The sequence below is a fragment of the Lissotriton vulgaris genome, chromosome 1_1 (assembly GCF_964263255.1).
Source record: "Lissotriton vulgaris chromosome 1_1, aLisVul1.2, whole genome shotgun sequence".
NCBI lineage: Eukaryota > Metazoa > Chordata > Amphibia > Caudata > Salamandridae > Lissotriton > Lissotriton vulgaris.
Genome location: NC_141685.1, coordinates 139,461,248 through 139,488,915, shown reverse-complemented (window position 1 = coordinate 139,488,915; position 27,668 = coordinate 139,461,248). Strand labels below are relative to the sequence as shown.

The following is a 27,668-nucleotide window of genomic DNA, read 5'->3' as shown; positions in this document are numbered from 1 at the left end:
AGTTCGTACCACTTCGACCTGAAAAATCTAAACAGTTTGTTAGCTTACTATATTTTGGCCAGTATTGATGATCTGTCTTTTTTATACTTAAATGTTTTAAAAACCTTTTATAGACGTCTTCATATGCACATTTAATTGAGTTTTTTAAACAATTTCTTTATCTTTTTCTAGTCTGTTTAAAAATGTTTATGATTCTGTTATATCGTTTATATTACTATGTTTGTATATATGTATGTCTTTTATGAAGAAAATTCGAAATAAAGACGTTAAAAACTGAAACTGATAATTAACCTCGAGGAGGATCCAACAACAGTGGATACAACGGTAAGCCCTGTTCTGTTATCACCTCTCTGTGGGGGGGGGGGGGGGGGGGGGGTTACGCCTTTTCGCGCACAAATGGGCAGAGATAATGGTGGACCAGTGGGTACTGAAGACCGTCCAAGGGTACCACACAGAATTCTACTGAACCCGGTCACAAACAGAGAGACCCCACTTTCTGGCCTCTTCCACCCAGGAGATGTTCCTAATAGATCAAGAGGTACAGGACCTTCTGGCCAAGAGTGTGATATGCTTCTCCCACCTTCATCCCAGTGGCTTCCTCAGCAACTTGTTTCTGGTAGAGAAGAGGGACAGGGGGTTCCGCCCATTGATCAAACTCAGGTCTTTCAGCGAGTGGCTGGTTTATCGCCACTTCAAGATGGAGGGTATTCACCTCCTCAGGGACTTGCTGCTTCAAGATGACTGTTTGGAGCGTCTGGATCTAAAAGACGCCTACCTGACGGTTCCCATCTTCCCACCTCACTGCAGATATCTCCAATTTGAACGGAGAGGGCAAATATTTGAGTTCTGGACTTTCCTGTTCGGCCTATCTTCGGCACACTGGTGCTTCACTAAGCTCCTAAAGCCAGTAGTTAAGTACCTCCGGACTCTGGACATCAGATTAATCATCTACCTGGACGACATTCTGCTGATGGACCAATCACGGAACCACCTAATAGCCCACCCAAACACCACCATACATTTCCTGGAAGAACTAGGATTTGACATAGACCAATAGAAGTCGGATCTGACGCCTCAAAAGACCATGACCTTTCTAGGATTCTGTATAGACTCCAGGGTTGCGACCCTGAGCTTACCCAGCCAGAAGATAACCAAGATCAAAAAAGAACTGAGGAAGGTACTCCGGAGGGACAGGATTTCGCGGCATCAACTGGCGAGGATTGTTGGCTTATTATCGTCCTCGATACAAGCTATCTTCCCGGGCCCATTACTTTACTGGGCTCTCCACAGGCTGAAGGCAGCTCACCTTGGGAGGGGCCTTACCTATTTAGAGATGGTGACTTTGACAATGGAAGTCAGGACGGAAATGCAGTGGTGGATAGACCACATGGAAGCCTGGAACAGGCAGGCAATCTTCGGATCATTTTCGGACCTGGTGAAAGAGTCGGACGCCCGCCGTCTGGGTTGGGGAACCAAATGCGGCTCGATCTCCATGGGAGGCAGATGGACGGAGGAGGAACTCAGCCTCCACAACAATTGCTTCGAGCTTCTTGCAAGCTCGTTTGGTATACAATACCTCACGAGGGACAGGATATCCTGCTGCGTACTCTTGAGGATGACAAATGTGAGGGAGGACTCCTTTACAAATCCTATAGGGACAAGGAGTAAGATAAGCACTTGAAGTTAGGGGGGTCTCTGATTTCCTCAAAGGAGGAGAGAGTTTTAAGGATACTGCGGTTGGTGAGACGGATACGCACTAGTGCCAAGCCCTACACAATCATTGATACAGTGTACATAAGCAATACCAAAATTAATTGAAATTAGGACCGGGGGTGACCATACAATTTTTAAAAAAAAGAAGAGTTTAGCAAATTATTCAAGTTATCATGAACGCAATTTATTACATATCCATGTCACAACATGTAAATACACAATATTAAATCAAAATACACCTATGATTTAGATAAAAACTGTGTTGGCGCACAGTGACATTATACAATTACAATATAAGAAGACAATATAAAAAGAACTAAGGTCGACGCAGCATTTCGGTGAAGTTTCTTGGCCACCTTCTTCACCCCAAGCCAGGCGTCAACGGGCCTCTCTGGTGCTGAACACTCTGATTTGGCATGCACAAGCATGGTTCCCTTCCCTTCTGGAGTTTGCATGGGCCGCGCCGGTACGTCTTCCAACCATTGCCAAGATCTTGACAAATCACCTGGTCCAGCCGCACCCACTGGTCCTCGAGGGCCATCTTCATCTCATGGCATGGCGGATTTCCGGCGACACTGGCAGGACTTTGCAAATCAACAGGAAAGAATAAGGGTTTTCAACCAATAGGTGAGGTGGGAACTCCCCGTCCCCTGAACTCCCGGTCCCCTGCTTAAGTTTTCTACAACAAATGGAGGAGTACCCAGGTCAGCCACACTGGTCCTGAAGAAAACCAACAATCGCTAAATAGTTGAAACATGTAGACCAAACTTCTTTTTAAAAATCACATAGCACACTTCGCTATTTTTAAACACTACACGTCGTAGACACCGCAGCCTACCTAATTAGGCATAGGTGTCACATTCCTTTTTATGGGGGTTCAATCCCTCGAGAATAAAGTCTTGTGGTAAGTAGTATTGGCCCCTTTTTAAATTACATATCACCTTAGAATTTCTGCACATATAAAAAGAAAAACAAATACCCACTCCACTGTAGTCAGTTGTCGCAGCACACCCTGTTGGCACTCGGCCTTCGGGGTGGGACCCCGATGATGAAGCATGTCACCAACTAGGTTGGTGAGTGAGGGGTCTTCTAAAAGGACATGCTTTGTCCTGTGTAAGGTTGGGGCACGTTGTGCTTCACTGAGCTATAAGCTCTAGGCACAGAGGTTTTCTCTGTGACACTACCAGGGGACACTGGCAGGACGTCAGACTTTCGCAAGGGGCTGAATTCCTCATCCAGCAGGCGTGGGCCCCAGGAACTACCAGGAGGTACTAAGTGGCTTGGAGATGATGGGTTCGTTGGTGTGTGGAGAAACACCTGGATCCCGTGGGCACCAGCGTTACCTGTGAACTTACTGGCAGAACTCTTGTAGTGCGGATACGGTTCGGCCTGCAGACAATGCTATGTTAGCATAAGTGAGTTAGTTGCTCAAACGCCATTTTGCTGCTTTTGCACACAGCACTACATGTCTCAGTTTTTATAAAGACAAACTGCTTGATTTCATTCACATGAGAACAGTCTGTTTTTCACATCTCTAGACTCACACTGCGACCTCAAGTCTGTACACTGTGTGCAGAAGTCTTCAAGGTCATAATAACAATGTATGCTGTTGATCCAGGTTGATCGGCCCACGCTCTAGACACAACATGCACACAGCTGCAAATATCTGAAACTCAAGTGCCTTTAATATTACATTGCAGGCATGTTTTCAGGCACTTGGAAGAAACCCTTCCATGGACAAAGAGCTGTGCTGATCTGGAATGTGATTCACTTCACCGGATATTGGAGGTATGGGGTTCCCTGTTTTAAACTAGAGATCTTCTATTATTATAATACATAGCTCCTAGCCAAGGGAGAGTGGTACACAAGGCACTGTAGACCTGGTTCCACTATCATTATAATATGATTTTTCCTTTGTATTTTATGGAATTGTAACAATGCTGATTGTATTGATTTTATGCATCTTTTTACTTATATTGGGAAAGATACTGCTTCTTAGAGCACTTAGTTGAAATAAACATTTTAAACTATACCGTGTCTCTGATTACTCAAGTTGTGTACTTTTATGAGAATAAAAACTGAAAGAGTGTTCTTGATTCCCACAATCCTGAGAGGTTCCTAAGTCGCTTGTTCTGGGTTGTCTAATCATTGGTAGCTTTGCTGTAGTACGGAGAACGAATAAGACACGGATGCAAGTCGGATTAGGGTTCTGGGCACTGAGGTGGGTTCTTGGAACACCATAATACACTGAGGTTCTGGTTTCCTGCGCATACTTCAGTGCACGAGCAGAATCCCAGCAACATGGCACACCTAACGTTTGGTCTTATATTCGAGACAATTGATTAGTGCTTGTATCTGTCCACAATACCCTCACTTCTGTTTCCGGTTAACAGGAGTGACGGATTAACCAACATATACGAATGTGTTATAGGTTCATTCAAGCTTCAGATTTATAAAAAGGTTCACGTTTTGAATTACTACCCTTTTTGTGCTACAATTTATATAAATTGTTTTCCTTCTCGGTGATCTTATGGGCGACATTAATATAGCTCAGCATAGTCACGCAGCGCTCCGGCATCATTTGACGCAGTTTAGTGTGCCTGATGATGATATGTCTGTCATCTCTGTGGTGAGTGCCGATGCAGCGTTCCCTTCTGACCTTTTCTACTCTTGGGTTATGTTTCCTACAGTAAATGCGGATGATCATACATTCCATACGTTCTCTCACACTGCGATACCTGTGAACTATACTCCATATAGGACATAAGAGATTCTGATTTAGACATGGCAGCATCGTGTTTGGTTGAATGGCGCCCTCCCCCACACCGTAACTCCGGTTCGGTTAGGTCCCTTGTCAACTCCCGGGGCCACTTGGCCAGTCTTCCGGGTTCACACCACATCCACGTTATCTAAATGTCCAGATTGACGACTTGCGTCAACTTTATACCTCTTTGATTGGGGTACATAGGGCTTTAGTTCAATAAGTTTCTCGCAATGTCCAGGTGGGGGCACCTGGGGTTGCGGCGCAACCAGTTGGACCGGGCTGTCAATTAGTCCTGTCATGGTTAATTCGGTAAAGGGCAAGCGCCCCCAAACTAAGAACGATATGCCTTATTGGCTTGCTGAGAAACTTGACCAACAGGAAGCAATATTTCCTAATACCACTCCTGTGGAAAAACACAGGATCATCACAATTAGTTTGCTGAAAGACTTAGTGCCAGAGGTAACAGATTGTGAGAATTGGGGTAAAGTATTTGCAGCAGTATATGCGAAGTGCTTCGGCACACCGTCTATGACTGTCCTCCCTCCGTGATCAAACATGTTCAAGATGAGCACGGTCCGGAGGCGGGTGTCGTGTTGGGAATGAGGCTTGTTGGAGTGTTTGACGTAGTTGCTGATCTCATCCTTTTGAATGTAAAGGGAGCTGCGGTTAACTTTGAGGTGTCAAATGCTTTGCACCTTGTCCCAGACGTGGACAAACCCTGAGCATTACCGAAAATTATTGTGGAGGCTTATAAGACCATTGGCCACCATAGTTTGGGTGTTTTACTAAATCAGCAGCACAACCGCAAACTCAGACGGCAAAGTCTACTAAAGACGACCGTCCAAATTTTCCAAAACAGAATTGGAAGAATAAAAAACAGGGGAAGCAGCAACAGAAACAAGGGTCACGTCCTGCGTCACCTATACCAGTGTCTACTGAGAACACTTATGATTTGCGCAACTGCACGAGAATTAGGTCTGCTGATAGATTTCAGGTTCCTGATCAACGTTCTCCTCGTTCTTCACAGGAAACATCGGGCATGTAAGCCGGTGGAGGAGAACGCAGCAGAAGTTGGGGCGCCCAACAAGGACGTGAGCAGCCCCGCCCGACTGATGGTAAAGGCAAGCAGGACGACTTTCCATGTCAACGCCCTCAGTTTCAGAAAAAGAAAGTTGCTGCGTTAACTGCAAGGTATGCCACAGATAGTGAGAACACAGCTTCGGAACCTGACATGGACATTAATAGACTATATGATATTGTTCTTTTGATAGAAGGTGACATACAACGTGTAATAAAAGGGATTTTTGGGGAAAATTTTACCTCTACATATGACATTCTGTTAGCTGAGGCAGACTGGCACTCGCCTCTCATTTTGGCCCCTCCGAGAGGGGAGGAGGTGATCCTCCCTAGTTTTTCGCACACAGCGCCCAAGGAACAGGCGCATAACTTTGCAGAAGAGTGGGCTCTGGTGCTTGCACCAGCGTTGTATCGTACTCAGGTCAGGTGGGATAAACTTTCTCCCAGCCACGAGATTCCATTGCGGTCTATGCCACAACCACAACCCGAATATCCCATGCGGGTGAGAGGCTAAAGCTCCCATTGCAGAAATCCTTGAACAATTAGAATACCAACATGTGATAGAGACATGTGTGTCACACATGAATAATCCTCTTTTCACTGTTACTAAACCTGATGGGTCATACCGCCTGGTTTTGGATTATCGACATTTAAATTCACAGTGTCGTACATGTGTGGTACAGAACACCCACAGTTCAGCTCTCGTTGACAGTCTGGTGCCAAAAAGATTTAGGACCACACTAGACATTTCCAACTGCCTTTTTAGTCATAACCTGTCCTCTGTTAGTAGTCAATGGACAGCGTTCACTTGTGGCGGCAAACACAAACAATTTAAAAGATTGGCCATGGGCTATAAAAACAGCCTAGGCATCTTTGCCGTGTGTGTCTTCTGAATGTTAGATGGCATTGCCCCTGATACATACTCATACGTTGATGATATTTAGGTCACGGATGACGAATTATGGCCGCATCTGTGTTGCGTTGACCGCATCATAGTTACGTTCGCGGACTTCGGTTATAAATTTAACTTTGCAAAAATCACATATTGCAGAGTACACAGTGTTGTTCCTGGGCTATGAGCTCAACAATGAAGGTAAGGGTCTTGCACCTCACTTCCCGGAGAAATGCGCACGTTTGCAATCTCTTAAAACACTGAAAAAGCTACAATCCTTGCTGCGATTTTTGAATTTGGGGCGTACTTACATTCCCGATTATGCCCAGCGTATCAAGTCGATATATATGCTTTGATAAAACTAACTTTTACCAAGTCAAGCTGGCTGCCTGAACATTCAGCTATTCTGCAATCTTTACAGTCTGATCCTCTTGAATCTAAGTACTTATTGACTCGTGATAACCACACTTACCTGGTAATGGGAATTGTGCCAGGTGCCGTGGGTTTCACGTACTTGGCGTTTAATGAAGGAGACACAGTGCCTATCGCATACAAGTCGCACTTGTGCACCGGCTGAAATGCGATTTTCTTCTGTTGAAAAAGTCTTGACGGCTGTGCAGATGGAGATTTTAAAAGAGAGAACGCTGTCACAAGGAAAACGCATGTTGGTTGTTACACCTTTCCTGCACTTGAAGCAGTCAGTGTACCAAATTCTAAAGCTTTACATCCTCATTGGATACAATGTGCCACCTCGCTGACATTTCCGGATGTCACATTTATCTTCGACCCCTCATTGCAGACTCAGGAGTTCTTACAGTATGAGTTTGTTCATTCCGCTTCCTCTGCCCATGCGCCCGCTTGATGATTACCATTGTATCATTTACACTGACGGTTCTTCGCAATCGGCGATAGGCTCTAAGCATTCTTATTCAGCGGCCTGCACAATAGTGGCTGGTAACATAGTGAATGGTGAATTAAAGTCCGATGTCGTGCACATGCAGACATTAGGTGACTGTACCGCCCAGTTGGCAGATCTACGTGCTCTAGTGCTTGCACTGGAGTTTGCTGACCCTCCTGTGACTACTTTAATTGTGAGTAACTCTTACTACTGTGTTCAGTCCTTCAATGAAGATGTATTCTTTTGGACGGTACTCCGCCCTCATGGTGACATAGACTATGCTGGGACCCTGTGCTGGTCATGGGATGAACAGCGCAAACGAGCGGGGATCCCGTTGCTATTTGCCCCTTTCATCCCATTATCTCAGAACCCAATGATGCCTTGCATAAGGGACAGTATGAGTAATGCTTTAGCTCAGAAAATGAATCTTCGCACATTCGAAGACCTATACCCCGGAGATTAATTCAGACCTCCCCTGTGGCACCCGAGGGTCAACTGGTCCCGTTTACTGAGATCTTTTTGTATCATAGAATACGCACGGTATGTAGTGCCCTCTGTGAGGAATTCCTGAGGGTGCCGCCGACCCTGCCTGCATTCGAAAATCTGCTTGAATTCCCGTCTCCCCATACACTTATTACACACCTCTATGTCCGCATGCAAGACACTGCTCTGATAGTAACGCCAAACTCTTTTAAGCATTGGAACGACAAACTAGAAACGCCACTGACTGAAGCCCAGTGGGACTATTGCTGTGGCAGCGGTCGGACCTTTCCCCGAATTATGAATGGAGGCTGATCCACTTTAAATATTTGCACAGATACTACATGATCCAAGTGGGCCTTCACCGCATGGGCATTCGCGATGAGGATAACTGTTGGAGATGCGGCTGTGCTTCAGCTACGTTCTTACATGTTGCATGGCAATGCTCCAAGATAGCCGACTTCTGGGTGCAGATTTTCGAGTCGGTGAACAGCATATTGGGGGTGTCGCTGGCCCCGTCTCCCATCCTTAGCCTATTAGGGTACGTAAAGGACACTCCGCCAAAGTTGCGTTAACTGCACGCACTCCTCCTACTGTTTGCTAAGAGACAGGTTGTAATTAATTGGGGCAAACAGCGAATGCCTTCCCTTAAAGATTGGGTTAGCGACGTCACATATGGGCACGTACAATTGAGCACATTTTGGGAATTGATGCCACCCTCATCCAGACCCCGCAATATATGGGAGCCGCTCTTAACGTGGAATGCTGGCTTACAAATAACGACTGAAGTGACAGACGCGGAGGGCACGCAAACTGCTCCCCAGGCGTGATATATCCACACCCAATTTCAATGCTAGAGCACATGAAGAGATAGCTCCGGCCAGAGGCCACAATGTACAACTGTAGCAAAGGCCGTATCTGGGAAGATATATGTAACATCATTACATTTGTGCTAATAATTGTTGAAATGTGTGCAATATTCCTAGCTTGATTATTATCATGCCTGAGATTTATTGTAGGTGGGTACGATGTGAGCTATTATTAGCATTGTGTACTGAAAAGACAGACTGTAGACGCTCCTTTTCAATCCATTTCGTACTGGCTTGTTGGAATGTAATGGAATTGTGTTCAAAATGGCAATAAATAAAAAAATAAACCTGTGTTAATAGGTCCAAGCTGTGGCAGTTGATGTCCTCCATTGGCATTGACAGTAACATCATTTTATTTCTGAGGGATCTTCACCGTGATTCAACCGCGGTTGTTCGCTATTCAAAGGAACTGAAAGTGTCCAGTCAGCTTGACATCAAGAGACGGGTGCTTCAGGGGTGCATTTTAGAACCCTTTCTTTTTAACCTATATATTAATTCCTTAGGGAAGGCCCTTTTGGCCACAAATGCGGATTGTCCCCAGGTAGGCAAGCTTAGCCTGCCAGTCCTCCTATACACAGACAACGCAGTCCTCTTGGCGAAGACAGCTAGGGGCCTACAACTTCCTCTGAATTATTTTGCCCTTTTTATGGAGGACTTGGACCTTTTGTTTCATCATGCCAAGTCGTTCATTATGCAGGTGGGACCTCGTAAAGCTAAGCAGTTCACTTTTAAACTCGGACTTCATCAATACCGAAGACCAATGTTTTCTCCTATTTGGGAGTTGTGTTTGACGATTCCCTCAGTTGGTGCCCTTTGCTCACTTGGAAGAAAGGGGATCTAGTGAAAGCTTTTGCAGCTGTTTTTAACTCTGCCACCAGAGTGGGAGGGAAGCCAATAGGGGCTCTTTTGAAGACATATGAAGACAAATATATCTAAAAAGGTTAGTTATGGGAGTGAGATTTTGGGCCACATTTGGGTAGGAGCAGTGCAAAGTGCTGAAAACTCTTTCCTCCGAAGGGCCCTTTCTGTCCCACAAAGTACTTCATTTTATGTCATGCACGAAGGTTCGGAATGCCTTTCCTCTCAGATGTACTGGCTTTCCGTCCCCTGGCTTTGTGGCTTAATATTTGGGTTAAGCAAGAAAATGCACTTAGCAAAGACATCCTACGGGAATGCCTTTCACTTGACCGTGTCTTACGCATCCGATGGCTCCAGTATATAAGAGTTGGCCTCTCAAGGGTAGGTAGCTTTTGGCCGCCATAAGTGTGGCAGGGTATGCTCAGACGTGAGTCCCTTGCTCACTTTGCTTCTGGATTCAAGCAAGCCGGGCTGAAGACGGCTGGAATGCCAGAAACCGGTCCTCGGAAGCTTGTTTCCGGTCCAGGGAAGACATGGCTTGGCAGTTCGGGCTGGACTGTTCCCATGAGGCACAGGGTCAAACTGATTTGCATATAGCCATGTCTGAACTGGGGTGGCAGAGTGGGCTAAAGTACGGTGATGGATTAAACCCAGATCTTTTGACTGGGTGTGAGTGTTTGATTGATTCAGATGCTCCGTCCATCACCACCCCCTTTTGTACCGCTTTTGGCCGCCATAAGTGTGGCAGGGTATGCTCAGACATGAGTCCCTTACTCACTTTGCCACTGGATTCAAGCAAGCCGGGCTGAAAACGGCTGGAATGCCAGAAACCGGTCCTCGGAAGCTTGTTTCCGGTCCAGGGAAGACATGGCTTGGCAGTTCGGGCTGGACTGTTCCCATGAGGCACAGGGTCAGACTGATTTGCATATAGCCATGTCTGAACTGGGGTGGCAGAGTGGGCTAAAGAACGGTGATGGATTAAACCCAGATCTTTTGACAGGGTGTGAGTGTTTGATTGATTCAGATGCTCCGTCCATCACCACCCCCTTTTGTACCGCTTTTGGCCGCCATAAGTGTGGCAGGGTAAGCTCAGACGTGAGTCCCTTGCTCACTTTGCCACTGGATTCAAGCAAGCCGGGCTGAAGACGGCTGGAATGCCAGAAACCAGTCCTCGGAAGCTTGTTTCCGGTCCAAGGAAGACATGACTTGGCAGTTCGGGCTGGACTGCTCGCATGAGGCACAGGGTCAGACTGATTTGCATATAGCCATGTCTGAACTGGGGTGGCAGAGTAGGCCAAAGAACGGTGATGGATTAAACCCAGATCTATTGACTGGGTGTGAGTGTTTGATTGATTCAGATGCTCCGTCCATGACCACCCCCTTTTGTACCGCTTTTGGCCGCCATAAGTGTGGCAGGGTATGCTCAGACGTGAGTCCCTTGCTCACTTTGCCACTGGATTCAAGCAAGCCGGGCTGAAGACGGCTGGAATGCCAGAAACCGGTCCTCGGAAGCTTGTTTCCGGTCCATGGAAGACATGGCTTGGCAGTTCGGGCTGGACTGATCCCATGAGGCACAGGGTCAGACTGATTTGCATATGCAACTGGGATGGCAGAGTGGGCTAAAGAACGGTGATGGATTAAACCCAGATCTTTTGACTGGGTGTGAGTGTTTGATTGATTCAGATGCTCCGTCCATCACCACCCCCTTTTGTACCGCTTTAGGAACTATTCGCTAACCCTGAGTGCAGATGTAAGAGGGACCTTTCTCTGGTCAAATAGTGTTTTTTAAGAATGAGCCACTTTGATAGAGAGGAAAATGAGCGGTGTAAGTCTAGTGTTGTAATACTTTATTCGATAAAAGATTTATCACAAAAGTAGATACAATTTCCATCATAAAAGGAATAATATTCTTGTGTCCCAAATACAACCAATAAACAATGCAATAAAAAACCAATATATACAAAATAAAAAATAAAAAGGTGAATGGCCATAAAATACTGTGACCTTATGTCTTATACAACCAATTAAAGAGGCCAATGGCCCTAATGTACTGTGGGATTCATGTCTTATTCAACCAATAACATTAGTCTGCAGATTTTCTACCTCATTTTAGATTGTGACAATTTCGAGCGTATCTGCCATGCCTTCCCCAGATACTTTGCAACCCCGCAAACAATCGTCAGAGATGTTGTGTCTGTTGTTAGGATGTGCAAGGCCATCGTATACTGCCTAACTCCTAACTCCCTGCATACTGGTTTTAACCACCTTTTCCTAGCCCCCCTGTAGGCGCTACAGGCGAACAGGAAGTGCGCTAAGGACTCAGTGGGGCTTGCACAACCTGGACAGGTCGCTTGATGGGACAAGGAATTTCTCCAGCTCCTAGTAAATTCATTCAATGGGAGGGTCCCATACCTCAGCTTTTTTTTAAAAAAAGAGTTCTATCTCTGGGTATTTTAATAAAATCCAAAAAAGGTTCAAGCTTCCTGGCTGGTTTATGCTCCAGAAAATGGTCGGTTAAAGTCCCCCACTTAGTGTCTTTTAGTTCCTCAGCCTGCACCCACTCCCAGTAGATTTTCTTAACTGATTGTTTGTTTCGGGGGGGTAGAAATGGGCTGACCACGATTCACCCAACCCTATGTTTATGAACAACTGTTTTAGTTTGTTCAGTCATACGATATTCTTTGAGCTGTTCAAACTAATAAGTTCGTCAAACACTGCTGCATAGAATGCCAATTCCGGTGTTCTTCTCAAGCGTACCCAGTATAGTAATGGGCGCAGGCGAACTATGTCTCTAATAGAACGTTGACCCAGGTCATGAAAAAGAGGTTTTAGGGGGTTTAAGAGTGGGAGCCCAACTAGGTCTCTCATTAACTTATTCTCGGCTTTAACTAGCTCCGCTGTGTTATCGAACCCCCACAATTCTGACCCATAGACTGCAGAAGCCAGTGACTTCCCTTCATACACGGCTAGAGCCGGGGCTATAGGTCTACTAATAGAGGCCCGATAATCTCTTAAGATGGCTCCCGAGACTCTGTTATGATTTAGGAGCATTTTTGCCACATGGGAGTCCCATTTCATTCTGCTGTTGACCCTGACCCCCAGGTACTCAAAAGCATCCACCACCACTAGCGGAGATCCATTGAGGGCAACATTAATCTTCCTAGATTTTTTAGACCGGGACAATACCATCAGTTTTGTTTTAGTAGTATTGATAGTTAGACCTCGTTCTTCACAAAACTGACTAAACCTATCTAGTAGTTTCTGCAGACCAGAGGGGATTTTGGACATCAGAAGGGTATCACCTGTGAAGAGGAGGGTTGGTGTTTTCTCGCCCGCCAAGGTGGGGGCATCAGCTGGGTCCTCTCTCAAATGGTCTGCCACACCATTTACAAAGAGAGAGAACAAAGTTGGGGCCATCACACAACCCTGGCGGACCCCCCTATTCACTGGTACCCTCCTGGTCAGTTGACCCTGGCATCCCCATCTGATTCTTGCATAGTTACCCTCATGTAGTCTTTTTATAAGCTCCAGGAGATATCGTGGAAAACCCATATCCTGCAGCACCTGCCAAAGTTTGGGGCGAGGGACCAGATCGAAGGCGGTTTTCAGGTCAATAAAGGCTAAGTACAAACAGCCTTTCGCGATGGACACAGATTTCCAGTACACCGCAAAGAATATGAAAACCTGGTCCATCGTACCCACCTTCTGCCTGAATCCCGCCTGTAGGTGCGTCAGGATATATTTCCCTCCAGCCATGACCCAATTCTGGAGATGATGACTCTGCCAACTACCTTCTGTACCATGTCGATTAAACTAATCGGCCTGTAGTTGGCAGGGTCCTCTCTAGCGCCCTTCTTGTATATTGTTACCACTTCTGCCCCTTTCCACGATTCAGGGACTGAATGGCCCTGAACCAGCAAATTCATCAGGAGGACAATTAAATTAGTCCACCGTGTGAAATCATGTAGTAATAAATCACCTGGGAGCCCATCCGGACCGACGCCCTTCCCGGGGGTTATGTTCTTAATGGCAGATTGAACCTCTTGGAATGTAAAGGGCTCTACTGGTTCAAGGCTCTCATGGTCTGATTCTAGTTTCAAGTGCTCACCTTGTATTTGGTCAGATTCAACCTCACCTCAATATAAGCTTGAGAAGTGGGAGTGCCATTGCTGCTCGGTTATGAGGTTTGGGAGAGGGTCTGCTCCCCTTCTGTTTAGTTTATTGATCAATTCCCAAAATAAGGTTGAGTCTTTTAGAAAGGCCGCCATTTTGAGTTCCTGCCAGTGTTCTTCCTCCCAATCCCGCTTTGCAGATTCTAAGGTTTTATTGTACTCCTTTCTAGCCAATCTAGCGGCTACCTGGTCCTTTTTACGGAGGGCTACGGAGATGGCCTCTCTTTTTCCTACAAGCTGCTGTATACCATAAGTTGCCACATTTAAGTGCTCTACTTTTATGTCCACTAAAATCATTAACCATAAAATAAGTACCCGGATATACTATAAAATTCCCATAGGATTCACTCAATTGAAAACCCTGCTCGTTATCCTGGGAAGTAATGAGCAATAAGGGTTCCGCACTTTTTTGTTCTACTAGATCACCTATGCTAGTTAGGACATTCTCCTGGCATGCCACCTTAGGCCATTTTAGTTTGCGATTGGAGTTAGATGGCACTACTTATTTTGTTGATAATAGCGGTACATTTAATGTCCTCCTATTACATTCCCAGCTAATTTTCATGCAGAGGGGATTATGGTCACTATCCTCTGTTTGTTTAACTTCCATGTCGACTACATTCCCCCATAGTCGTGTATCCAACAAAATATAGTGAATTCGCGAGGGGCCACTAAGTCTATTAAAAGTCATAGCCCCATGTGGGTCCGAAATCGTTCTACCATTCAATGCACGTAAGTTGTATTCCATTGTTAGGGCATTGATTTGCATCGCCCTAGCAGACCATTTTTTAACTGGCCTCAAGCTCAATGTGGGGATGGAATGTCTTGTGTCTTCTTCATTATTTCCCAAAAGGTCTTCTTCGCTTAAAGGTTCATACGTACAGTTCAGGTCTCCTCCCACAATAATATTAGAGAGAGGGGGAATACCTTCCAAGGCTATTTCAAGTAGTGATACTGTATGCGAAATTTGAGCCCCTGGTGTTCCTCTAGCATATATATTAAACAACTCCACTCTGCAATCATTCAAGGGACCTTTCAGTGATAGGTGTAGAATATCCTCTGAAGCTGAATTATGGACGGTGATGTCCCAATTCAGGGCCACCTTGACCCAAACGTGAAGCCCCCCCGATGGGCGACCCTTTCCAGAGTTTGTCGCCGGTGCAAAATAGGTGGAATACCGAGACTTGTATAGGGGGATCGTGCTCCAAGTCTCCTGGAACAAGCAGACCTCAAAATTATTGATGAAATCATTCCATTCTGGCATTACCAGTTTGTTTTTCGAGGCCTGCAATGTTCCATGAGAGGAATTGAATCATCCCTGGGTTTCCTTCACCCTCTTTGTATGAATCTACAATTTCCAGACCCGACATTTCCCTGCCCAACGAACTAGCCGTTGGGCTGGTTACGCAAGGCGTGTTCCTAACGTCATCTGCGTTAGGTGTTATTACCGGGTAAGACCTACAATTAGCATTGGATAGTCAATCTATATGATTTAAATCTGAATCCTCCTTACCCCTGCTATGGACCAAAGGGAGAGATGTCTAATCTCTATGCTGGAGTGCTTAGGCGGGCACGTCCGAAACTCTAAAGCCACTAGGTTGTCTGCAAAAACTGCATCACATAGTTGGATTTCAATGCAATCTGTGTGGGAGCTGAACAGGGATAATCTCCTGACGCAAATCATGTCCTCCCTGATGATGGATCTGCACCCCCTTACATGGCGGAGCCAGTGAATTGCTTTGTTGTGAATAGATTCACTAGTTTCATGGCCGGAGTTCCTGTTGAGTTTTGGGACTCCGGTCATGTAAACTGTTGCAGTGGGGTTTCTAGGAATTGTGCCTTTTGATGAAGTGTTTGAGGGGTCAACCTTGTGTTTTCCATTTTTGCCCTCACGAGTTCCATTGGAAGTTAAATTACTCGTGTGAGCAACCCTAATTCCACCTGCTATTCCCCGTACTTTCATAATTTCAGCATAAGGCCTAAGGCTATGCTGGCCAGTAGACAGATCTCTACCATCTGATTTTTGATCCTGGGATTCTTTTTTTTTAGGCCCACCTTCTATCGCTGGATTCGAGAGTAAGGGTTCTCTTACATTAATTAGTGCTGGTACTATAGCGGGTTTTGGGGTTTGGGGGGGGAATTGATGCTGTAGGTATTTCCTTTCAGAGCTGACTCCAACAATTTGTTAATCGCAATCATTTCCCTCTCCACGTTCTCTAGTCTCTTGAGGAGTGCCCTGTTGGAATGTGCACAACTCACACATCCCCCAGCATCTACACCACATGGCTCTGGGGCCCTAGGAGCCTTGATGGTTACCTGTGTTGTGATATCATTTAGGTCCCCAGCTTCTCCTTCTAAGACTGCAAATCTATTAGAACAGTTGATGCCTATTTCATATGCATTTTCCTTTGGCATACCATAATTCGAATTTTCCAGCATCTTACTCGACGGATTAGCCCCCTTTGGTTCCTCTGCTAAGTCTACCGTAGAGGGCCCTTCTAATGAATTATGAACTTCACACGTCGTGATAGTTTATGGGGGTTTTGGGGCAAAAATTGCAGGGATCACTTTCCCTCGCTGCTGTTTTAACACCTCAGAGAGGGGATCCGGGGTTTCCACCCGATAATTACTGGAATTTCCTGCCAAGACCTCCTCACATTCACTGACAATGGTTTCAATTCTTGTCAAAGTACAATTAGAGGCTGCATGCAAAGCACTTTTTGCCTTTTTCCCCTTTTTTGGTTGTGACAATTGAGCTCCCCCCCTCCAAAGACTTTCTTTTGCCCATTATTAATCAAATAAATTTGAACGGGCACTCTCAATCGCTTTTATACGCAAACGATGGTTCTTTGCGCACTGTTCGACGTAGTCGGAGGATAAACACACCTTTTGTTGTTTAAAGTAACCCCCTCAATGACCCCACAGTACCTTTTAGTCCTTATAGACCTTGTAGTGGGGTCCGTAAAATCCAGAGTTAGGGGGTAGCCCAGCCCTGCGGGAGGGCCGGGCCGAATTTCAAGGCCCCCGGCGCCCTCTTGATGACAGCAGCGCGCACCTCGCGCAGCCCCCTTGGAGGTGTAGTCACGGGGGCTGCGGGCGCGGGAGTGCAGGGTCCGTGGCAGGAAACAAACAAGGGCAGCAAAGAAGTCGGGTGGACTCCCGGAGCCGTTCCCCTCACGGCAACACCGGGAGAGCAGGAGGTGACTGGCAAGCTGGTACTGCTAACAAGCGTGTCCCGCGCTGCGGGAGGGCCGGGACGAATTTCAAGGCCCCCGGCGCCCTCTTGATGACGACAGCAGCGCGCGCCTCACGCAGCCCCCTGGGAGGTGTAGTCACGGGGGCTGCGGGCGCGGGAGTGCAGGGTCCGTGGCAGGAAACAAACAAGGGCAGCTAAGTAGCCGGGTGGACTCTCGGAGCCGTACCCCTCATGGCAACACCGGGAGAGCAGGAGGTGACTGGCAAGCTGGTACTGCTAACAAGCGCGTAAGCCGAGTGTGTAAGTACACCGTGTTAAAAACTGTACCAACCAGCGAACCTTATCTTCTAGGGCTTAAAAGCATCCATAGTCATTTTCTATTGACCAGGTTTCGGCTCAACCTCATCCATTACCTCATGGCACACCCTCGCGGATTCCACAGAGGCCAGTGCCTCCTGCCCTGTGGCTGCAACAGTGAGTCTCCTCAAGACATGATGCACTTTATAATGTTTTGTAGTTTTTATGCTGTCCCTAGAAAGTTATTTATTATTCCCATTCTCAAAAAAGCGGGTTTAAGGCGTGTGAGACCAGCTCTTATCTTTTTACAACTCCTCTCTGACACTGTTTCGCATACGCTTTACTTTTTACGGGTCGCTGTTAGACTCCGGTCAAGCTGCGATTAACTTCTGTACTGTAATTCATGAATTTTTGTTTTATGTTTTGATTAACTTGGACATATTTTATTTGTCAATCTGCAATTTGGAAGATGTTTTATCATTTTTTGTATGACTTTTATGGTTTTCCTTTGTAAAACCGAATAAAGTTTGTTGATAATAATCACTAGGGGATTCATTTACAGGGTAGCATGGTATCCCTCACAATAACTCCAGGAGTCACAGTCCACACAATGTACATGCTTATTTCCCCCTACTTCCAACCTTACATATACCCCTAATCACCTGCCCAAACCTTCCCCTGATGATGCCAATGTGGTCCTCCGTCAACCCACAGACCACATTTTTGGCCTCTTTGAAACTGCCCATACAATAAAAATGCTGCATTTGTAAATACATATCAACTACCATTTGTTGTGTTTGAAGCATTTTATTGAATAATAAAACCTAATAAACATAATCTGATTATTAAAGCAAAACAGAACATCAGTTGCCATACTCAAAAGAGACAAAAATTGTACATAAAAATCAACATACTGTAACACTGCAAAGTTATGTAGAGCACAATTCCTAATTTTGGGCAATCTTTAAAGTTCAACGATAGACACGTTCATAAAGAACAGGAAAGGAAAGAAAGAAGGTGGGATACAGTAATTTCATTAATGTAATGCTTCCTACATATAGAAAAACAAAATTAATTATTTTCCTTAAGCAATAATGTCTGCACACTAAAATACTAAGAGAAATATATTGAACAATGAACATTTCATGTGAAATTTGAATTCAATTTGAATAGTTTAACCTCCTCAGCATTATTTGACTCATGATTACAAACTGAATGCTTTCTGGAAAGGTACTGCCTCATGGGGTTCAAAATCACATATTTTCCAACAATAGGATTACAATGATAAACTTGAATTTCAATTCAATTAATTGATTTAGGCCGTTTTGGAAATCAGCAATTTTAAATATATACAAAATCCATACACTTTTGTAAAATTGTCACCTAAACTTGAATTCAATCCACCTTTTGATTAAACACTTCCCATTCCGCAAGCATCACAGGACCACTTGTTGTTATCTTCCCAATTAGTGATAATGTTTCAGATGGCAACAACAATAAATATGTTTAGAATTTTACCTCTGAAAGGAAAAACATGCCATTTCTAAATCATGGTGCACAATAAAATGTAGGAACAGAAGGGCATTTTTAGGTATAGCATTCATTAAGGTTTGACCAGGCTTGAAATTAGAGTTCCTGAACGTTTGGACATTTAAATGTCATATTTTAAAAGAGTTCAAACAGACCCAGCACGAGCTCCGCGAAAAATTAAAGATGAGTGAATTGTACTTAGACAACATGTGCGGATTAGTAATCTATTGATGTAAAATACAGTGGTCAGGCAATGTTTGTGGATCTAATCTATTCAGATTTTAACTCCATAGTTTGTTCAATAAATTGACTAGGCATAATACTTGAAGGTCCATCTCTCAGATCAGTTCTATTACCGTTTTATTTGCAATAACACTAAAAGAGATCAATGAAAAATAGATTTTAAAAGCCATGGGTAGAATTGATCCTTGGTCTAAATGTAGATTATTGTCTGCAATAGAAACCAGTACAAACAGATCAAATCTAAAAGGATTGAATATGTTTATTATAGTGGCTTAGAGTAAACCCAGAAGACACACATTGGTCCTAAAACTCCGAAAATGTATCTAAAGATTATGATTACATCCAATTTATGTCCAGAGACCGCTTTAGATGCTTTCCTGTTTAAGTGACAACATTTGCAAATATACTTAACAAAACATTAAAGCTGGATGTCAGAAATTCTGTCTTTAAGCATTGTGTAAGAGTCATGTGTGATGGTTTTTATTTGATCTGAAGCAACACCATCACAAAATAGCTATGTGCACAGGTTATCATTCAACTAACATTATTAGCAAACTTAATTTGGAGGGAATTGAGAAAAATTGCCTCATGTACCAAGGGTTTTATTGTTCAAAAATCCACTAGTTCGGTAATTCACAGAGTTTGCAAATGCTAAAACTCCTTTTTGAAATATACTAAGCCCATTTAACAATTCAGAATTTGGAAGGGGAATCTTAATAGTGTCCCTTCCGACTTTGTAATACATCCTTAAGGTATGTATTAAGCTTTGAAACCGTACGTGGGCTCAAAAACAGTAACAGGAGGTAGTAACCCATGGGGACATTTGTGAATCTGAAAGTAAAATGGGGTTCATTAAAAAATGCCTTTATTTAAAAGCAATCAGAGACACAGTAGTGTGCTGACTCCACAAGCAACCACTTTTACCAAATTGATTATTAATACATGAACCTCAGTATTTCCTATATTGCTGAAATTTAGTCTCTAATGTTTTTGTCATGTGGTGTAAATATTTGTTTCTGTTATTTTATTTCCCATTTCAATATTGTCATGAAATGTACCTATTCTTTTTGTCAAACATATTGAAATATCTTTATCACAATTTTTGGGGCATTCTAAAAAGTGTTTTCACTCTTTAACTTAAAGCTTCCTAAGAACAATACTGACGCCAGTTCCTGGTTTCTCCTAGATCATTTAGCTTTCTCACTAAACCAAGCACAATATTGATTTGAGAGAGGTGGGTATGGAGTCATATGCACTGGGGTTCGTTTTAAAAAGACAAATATTGACCTTCCTTTATCTTTAGAAATAATACTTGCAAACATTTATATTAAATAATTTCAGATAATTTACTGATAAAGATATCAGATAAAGATCCCCTAATTTCTTATACCTTGTGGTATTAAAAATCTGCTTGAAATAACAGACTTCTCTTCTAGCTAAATCCAGGTTTGAGAAGGTATTAACTGCGATTATCAACTTTCCGTTATTTTAACACATTTTCTCAGTGCACAGAGTATTTTTCCTACATTGATCACAACATTTCAAGCAATGGTCTGTGCTTAAACGTACAATGAAGGGGTAAAAATGTATTTCTACCACAATCAAGAAACCCTTGGGTTTATGAGGATTACTGTTGCAAATTAAGACCCAGCTAAGATGAAATATCCCTTTAAAAAGATGATTTTCCTCACCATGTTCTCTCTCTAAATGTATGCCAATGCACTTTAGGCGCATTACCAATTGGAACATGGATCACCTTGTAAGCCCCTGTACAGTGTACCCTAGGTACCCAGGGCATAGGTGCATCCAAGGCCTACCAGGGGCTGCAGCACGTATTGTGCCACCCCTGGCCTGGCCTTACTATTTGACACAACTGGCTGATCACTCAGCTGTGGCAAGGTGGTGTAATCACTCTTTGCTTTAGGTATAGTATCTCTATATCTAACATACAAAGGACACACAGTAACCTATAAGTCACTCCTATGGCAGGCCTTACCAATCCTGGAGGCAGAGTGCTTAGTTATGTGTGAGATGGTGCTCTAGCATGAGCTGAGCCTGTCTGCAGCTTTTGGAAGAATGTCCTTTAGCTGTTTCCTGATAGCGTCATACCATATACTCTTAAGTGCATTATGAACCTTGAGGTTAAATGCTAACTCTGGTTTGACATTATCAAAACATGTCGAGTAAGGTGTCATACGAATTGGAATACTACCCCCTCGCCAATTATGGCGACGGGGGTAGCATTACACCCTTCTAGAGGGACACAACATGTACAGAACCTGAACCCCGGTTAAAGTTAAACAGAGCCTCAGCATCACAAAATGGATGCTGCCACCACAGACACAAGTCTGACCTCCTGCTGCTGGGAGTCCTTCCAGCGAGGGAGGCTTGGACAAAGGGTTTCCTGCCTTGGGAGGTGCTAGCACCACCCCAGACAGGATTTTGTGTAGTGGGTTAGGGAGGGCTGAATAGAATCAGACATGCCCGGGGCACACAAGGTGTCACCGTGCATATGCCAGTTCAAACCGGTGCTGGGGCACTCCAGCCCCAGCTCTGGCGCGAAACTGGACAATGGAAACGGGGTGTAACCACCCCCCTTCCTGGTCCCACCCATAGGAGGGACCTAGTAGGTAATCCAGCCCCTTGATTTGGTTTAAAGGTAGGAGCTGTGTCCCCAGACTTTAGATTATCCTGAACTACGCTTGAAGAAGAAGAAACTCTGGACCTTCGACATTCTGCTGCTCAGAAGACTGAAGAATCTCCCTTGTGGCCAAGGAGTGACCACCCTGTGAACATAGGCACGATCCAGCGATCAATGACTTGCTTTGCCGCCGCCTTGAGCCAGAGCCCGACAAGAACCAGACTCCCAGACATCTACCAGCCCGATCCACAGTCCCTGCAAAGCTGAGACGAGTGGAGGCGACCTGAGACGTGGGACCGGACCTCTTGGAAAGTCCACAAGAAGCTGACTGCGCAGCACTTGAGGCACCCTCACCGCTGTGCTTGGGGTCTTCAGAAGCCCCACCACCGAGCTACATTTGCACCAAGGACCAGCCCCCCAGCTCTAACGAGATCTGCGTGGGGCCCTTTTGCTTTGTTCCACTCGACGCGCCTTCCCGGTTGCTAGCCCGCTGGCTAGTGGCCATTTTGGCAACTAAACGACAACTTTCCACCGCTGGTCTGGTTGCTCCAGACTGGCCCTTGCTGCTCCTAAAAGCAGCAACCCCTCTGACCTTGCTGGTCCGAGAGAGAAGCCTTCTTTGTTTCCTGTGTTGCTTGCATTAGCCAAGGCCTGTTTGCTCCGATCAAGAAGCCGACACCGCCATCAACTAGAGCCTTCGTGGGACAGCTCGTGAGTGACTCCTGGTCGTCGTCATCGTCACCTGGTCCACGTGGCTGAAGAGAAAAGCTTCACGACATCACCTGTTTATACCCGACAACGCCTGGTTCCTTCCTGGTTCCACGCCGGTCACTGGCTAGTGACTGTGAACATTGTCCCCTCTGCTTTCAGGTCTTCACCTCTTCAGATCCACCCTTGGATCCACCGGAACTCTTCACATTAGGTCGCCTGCAGCATAAACACTCCAAGGCTCCATCTGAACTCCTGCAGAATCCCGACACACTTTGGCACCACTGCACCCGCTTCCTGCGGGTGAGGTAACGCAAGCACTCCGGTGCTCCCGAGTAGTTCCACTCTCCTAGTGCCCAGATTCCAAAGGGTTAATTTCTAGACTGACCGGAAGACTTCCTACCTTTAACTTTAAAACGTTTACACATCCATTGATTTCAATGTGAACTGCTTCTAACTTTGCGCACTGCAAACCAGATCCCGTGGGCCTCCTAGTTCCTAACCTTAGTTAGATCCTCGTAGCCCCAGCGATTCCCAAGGCCCTAGGCCTTACTTCCTTTCGACTTGTGGTACTTATACCACTTCTTTAGTATAGGTTTTAGGGGCCACCCGGGCCTATCCATATTTTGTGCAACTTTGTATACTTATCAATTGAATTGTTTTAACGTGATTGCTTCTGTGCTCATAAAGAGTTCAGGGGACTATTTGTAGTAAATAAATACATATATATGTTCTATATATATCCTGTGTGGCGTCCTTTCACTTGTTGTTCAAGGGGTTACATATGGTAATACAGCCGGCTTCACATGCCAAAAGAGTTTAGCCTAAGACTGCTTTGTCCATGCTACCAATAGGATAGCTGGTCTATATGGTTGACTTACAACCAATCACCATAAGGGTTGTTTGGACTGATACAAGGTGGTCACTAGAACTAGAGAACATCATATATAGGGCTCCCGGTTTTCCGTTTTTACGGATTTTTACATATAAATACAGACGGAAAACACGTTTTCCTTTATCTGTATTTATATATAAAAACGGGAAAATACTAGTGGGCTAAGAGGTGTCAGCCCAGGCTGAGACAGCTTCCGGGCACACACAGAGCTGCCAGCCGCACCCGAGTACTTCACAGGTCTATAAAAGACCGTTTACTTTTTGATGAGTCCTTGTTGTTCTTTCACCCCTTCTAAGAGGCCCAGCCAGAGTCAGATTAGGAGCCTCTATTTACACCATTGTTGCGAGACTGAAGAAACGCAGCTCGCTCCAGGAAGTCTCTTGGAGGGAGTGCGTTATACCCTGGGACACCATGAACACCCGCGTGGAAAGCCTGAGACCACTGCGGTGGAGGATAAAGACTGCGTGACATCATGGATTGTAATAATCTGCTAAAAAATATTTTTTATTTACTTACCATTTTCTTACACTCTCCCTGTGTCCCATTAGAGTTTTTTCTGATCTCTCTCCTCTGGGGCTGCACAACGAAGTCTGTTAAAATGCTCTAGTCTGCACTTCACTCCCGTGGCTGGCAACAGAGGTGTGATTAAACGGGAGGGCAGCAGAGGTGTGATTAAACGGGAGGGCAGCAGAGGTGTGATTATTAGCATCCTTCTCTGATCTTAGCAAGTCGAGGGACCACATAGAGAGGGGGCAGGGGGAGAGTGGGGCGGAGGAGGCGGGGCTCTCTCTGGAATTACCTCACCACGAGGAGTCAGAGACAACACGCTGACACCTGGCACGTGACCTGCTTAGCAACCTGTGGCAGTCTGGAAACATGATCACACCTGGCGTGCCCAATTTAATGCAGTTACGATTGGCAGAAGGCAGGACGATTGCAACGGGGCAAGCCCCCTTCAAGCTGGCCACACATTTTATCCGGGGAACAAGGTAAACCCTGTTGATGTAACCTCCAACCAGGCTACACATGGCAGTCAGACAACACGATCACACATGGCATGTGCCATACTAAGCAGCACCTGGTCCTCACGCAATAAGACCAACTTCCAGCTGGGGCAGCAGAAAGCATAACATACAGGCATCTGCACTGTAATAGATGCTTTGTTGTCAAATTCAATGGCTTGAATCGACCTCACTCAGATGAAAGGCTGAGTGGACCAGCCAGGATAGGAACCCGTAATAGCAGTGTGAACATAGATTTCAGCAGCTGGCGCTTAACCGTATGAGCTATTTCAGCAGCAAGGACGTGAGGGAATCAGAGGGTATTTTAATAATGTATTATCCTTGGCTGCAAATATCTGCATGGCAGCCGAAGAATGCAGCCATTTTTCACCACGACGTTCTCAATCCCCAGAACGGGCTGGGCAGGATAAAAAGTGAACAAGATCACACCTGGCTAGGTCCTACTGACTGCATCTGTCATCCACAGTTCAAAACCACACCTGGCCAGACTACGATTATGTCACTTCACTTGCAGTCCAGCTATTTACTGCAACATATAACGTTGAAGGAAAACAAGCACTGGCAAAGTCAATAGGTCTGACTCTGGCAAACTGGTGCAACAGATTTGTTTTATTTTTTAATACAAATATATATGCCACAAAAACTAAAAAAAAATAAAAACTTGCTAACACTGAAGGATGATCATATGCTTGTTACTATATTGGTGTTACTCAATGCTCTCCCTGTGTAGTTAGAGTGCAGTGTCACTTTAAATAAATGTGGAAAAATACTAGCTGTACCGTTGTATTTTGCTTGTGGCAAAAATAAATGTGTATAAATACAGAAATAATGTCCCAAAAATAAATATGGATAAATACATACGGAAATGGCAAAAAAATAAATACCATAAAACCGGGAGCCCTTATCATATATCAGGCCAACTTCTCAAAGTCTCTGCTTCACCTCTGCAAAATAAAATTTCTCCCCAGACCTGGGAAGATCATTTCTACAATCTTTATTCAGTAACTCCATTTAATGAGCCGAACACTGTGCTGAGGACTGTGTAAACAGACTACTTTATAGCTGTACCTGGCCCTTTCCTTGACCTGGCTCACATCCGCAGCTCTGGATGCAATAACCAGAGGTAGAGCTCCAGGATTAGACAGCATTGCAGCATATATCCTTTGTCTAGAAAGAGATTAATTGTCTTAGTATAACCTTTTCTTAACTAATGCCATTATCAGTGGTGCCCCAGTACCAGACTCTTGGAAGGGAGCTGACGTCATCCCATATATAAGAAGGGGGATAGATTCCATCCAGCCAATTACAGGCTGATCAGCTCGATCAACTGTGCAAAGAAAATTTCTGCCCAATTGGTCTTGAGCAAGATTGAGGAATGGACTGCTGCTATGGCCAAAGTATCTTCCTTTCAGACAGGCTTCAGGTAGAAGATATCCACGATTATGCCCAGGTTGGCTGGAGAACCCAGGGCCAGGTGACTGAACGATTTCCTATCAATTGAGGTGTTTGCCAAGGCTGTGCCCTGGCACCCACCCAGTTTTCTTTATATCTTAATGTTGTTCATTATCTGCCCTCAATTGATGCACCATACCTGGCAGGCAAAAAACGAACAAGTTACTTAACTTCGGTAATGATGCATCTGTAAGAGACATATATTAGTTATAGATTCCTTATCTTACAATTACCCCCAGGCGTCAGACTGGATCCGAAGAAATTTTTTCTTAGCAGTACCCCTGCGTGTCGGTAGGTGGCATCGGTCGACTCCGCATCCGTCATCGGCGTTGTGGTTGCCGGGATGACGCCGCGGTGTCTACTTAGACACCACTCCTGAGCGCTGACCACAGTGTTGACACAACGTTCAATGCCAGAAGCGCAGACCCATGCAAGACACTGGCCATTGGTACACAAAACTAGGGACCTGCAAGGGAATCCCTATCCCTATAAGTCAGTGTGCAGAATGGGGAGGGCGGGTGGGGCGGTAAGGCATCTATAACTAATATATGTCTCTTACAGATACATCATTACCGAAGGTAAGTAACTAGTTAATCTGAAAGAGACTATAAGTTATAGATAACTTACCCTAGAATAGATACCCCAGCAATTCCAACCCCGTAGGAGGGTCTGCAAACTAAGATCACACCAAGAAGTCCTGGAGAACAGAATGGCCGAAAAAGCCATCTCTCCGGACTTGGCTGTCCAGGCAGTAATGCACAGTAAATTTGTGCAGGGACGCCCACGTGGCTGTGTGACAGATGTCAACCAGCGGAACTCCACGTCCCAAAGCAGTAGTGGCTGCCGTTGGTCTGGTAGAGTGGGTGCGCAGTCCTACTGGAGGTTCCATTTTAGCCAAAGAATAACAGATCTTAATGCATAGGACGACCCATCGAGAGATGGTATCTTTGTGCACTGCCGACCTTTCTTGGTGCCCACATAATCCGTAAAGAGTTGATCGTCCACCCGGAAGTCATTAGTGCGGTCAAGGTAGATAGACAGCGCACGTTTTGGGTCCAGACAGTGGAATCTTCCCTCCTCTTTGGACGGGTGCAGAGGCGGGAAGAAGGTAGGCAAAGCGATGGTGAGACCTATGTGGAAAGAGGCAATCACTTTGGGCAGAAAAGAGGGCTTATATGGAGGACTACTTTGTCCGGATGGACAGCAAGAAAGGGAGGTCTGGAAGATGAGCCTGAAGATCACTCACCCTGCGAGCAGAGGTGATGGCAAGCAAAAAAGCGGTCTTCCAATGAGGCAAAGTGGACGATTATGTAGGGGCTCAAAGGGAGCACACATAAGATAAGTGAGGAAAAGATTCAAGTCCCACTGGGGAATTACGAAAGGAGAAGGAGGAAAGAGAGGAGTAAGGCACTTCAGAAATCTGATAACAATAGGATTGATGGCCATGCTCAAGAGCTCGGGGTACCAGACTCTTCGTGACCAGTCAGGAGCCACAAGAATGACTTGGGACCTGTCGCGTTTGATCTTCTTCAGCAATCTTGGCAGAAGTGGTACAGGCACAACTCCACTCGCGGCGGAAAGGGTAGCCGATCGAGATCCGCCTTGGAAACTCTAACACACAGAACTGCTGACATTGCGTGCTCTCTTCAGTGGCGAATAGATCTAACCAAGGCTCTCCCCACTGCTGAAAGAGACCTTGCACCACCTTCGAGTGAAGATGCCATTTGTGATCCATGAGGCACTGAGTTTGTCCATCCTGGCATTCAGTGAACCTGCTAGTTGTTGAACCACCAGAGATATGGCCTGATGTTCCAGCCATGTCCAAAGGCGAAGAGCCTCTTGACATAGGGTCCACAACCCCACCCTGTCCTGTTTGTTGCAGTACCACATGGCGGTGGTGTTGTTCATGAACACCTGCACAACTCTTACTTTAACAGAAGGAAGGAATGCCTTCAGTGCAA

At 45.3% G+C, this 27,668-nt stretch overlaps 1 pseudogene; it reads right to left on the bottom strand.

The window, feature by feature from the left end:
* Window positions 1–1,420: 1,420 nt before the first annotated feature.
* The window catches only part of LOC147737801 (uncharacterized), a 40,754-nt pseudogene continuing 14,506 nt past the window's right edge, over window positions 1,421–27,668 (bottom strand).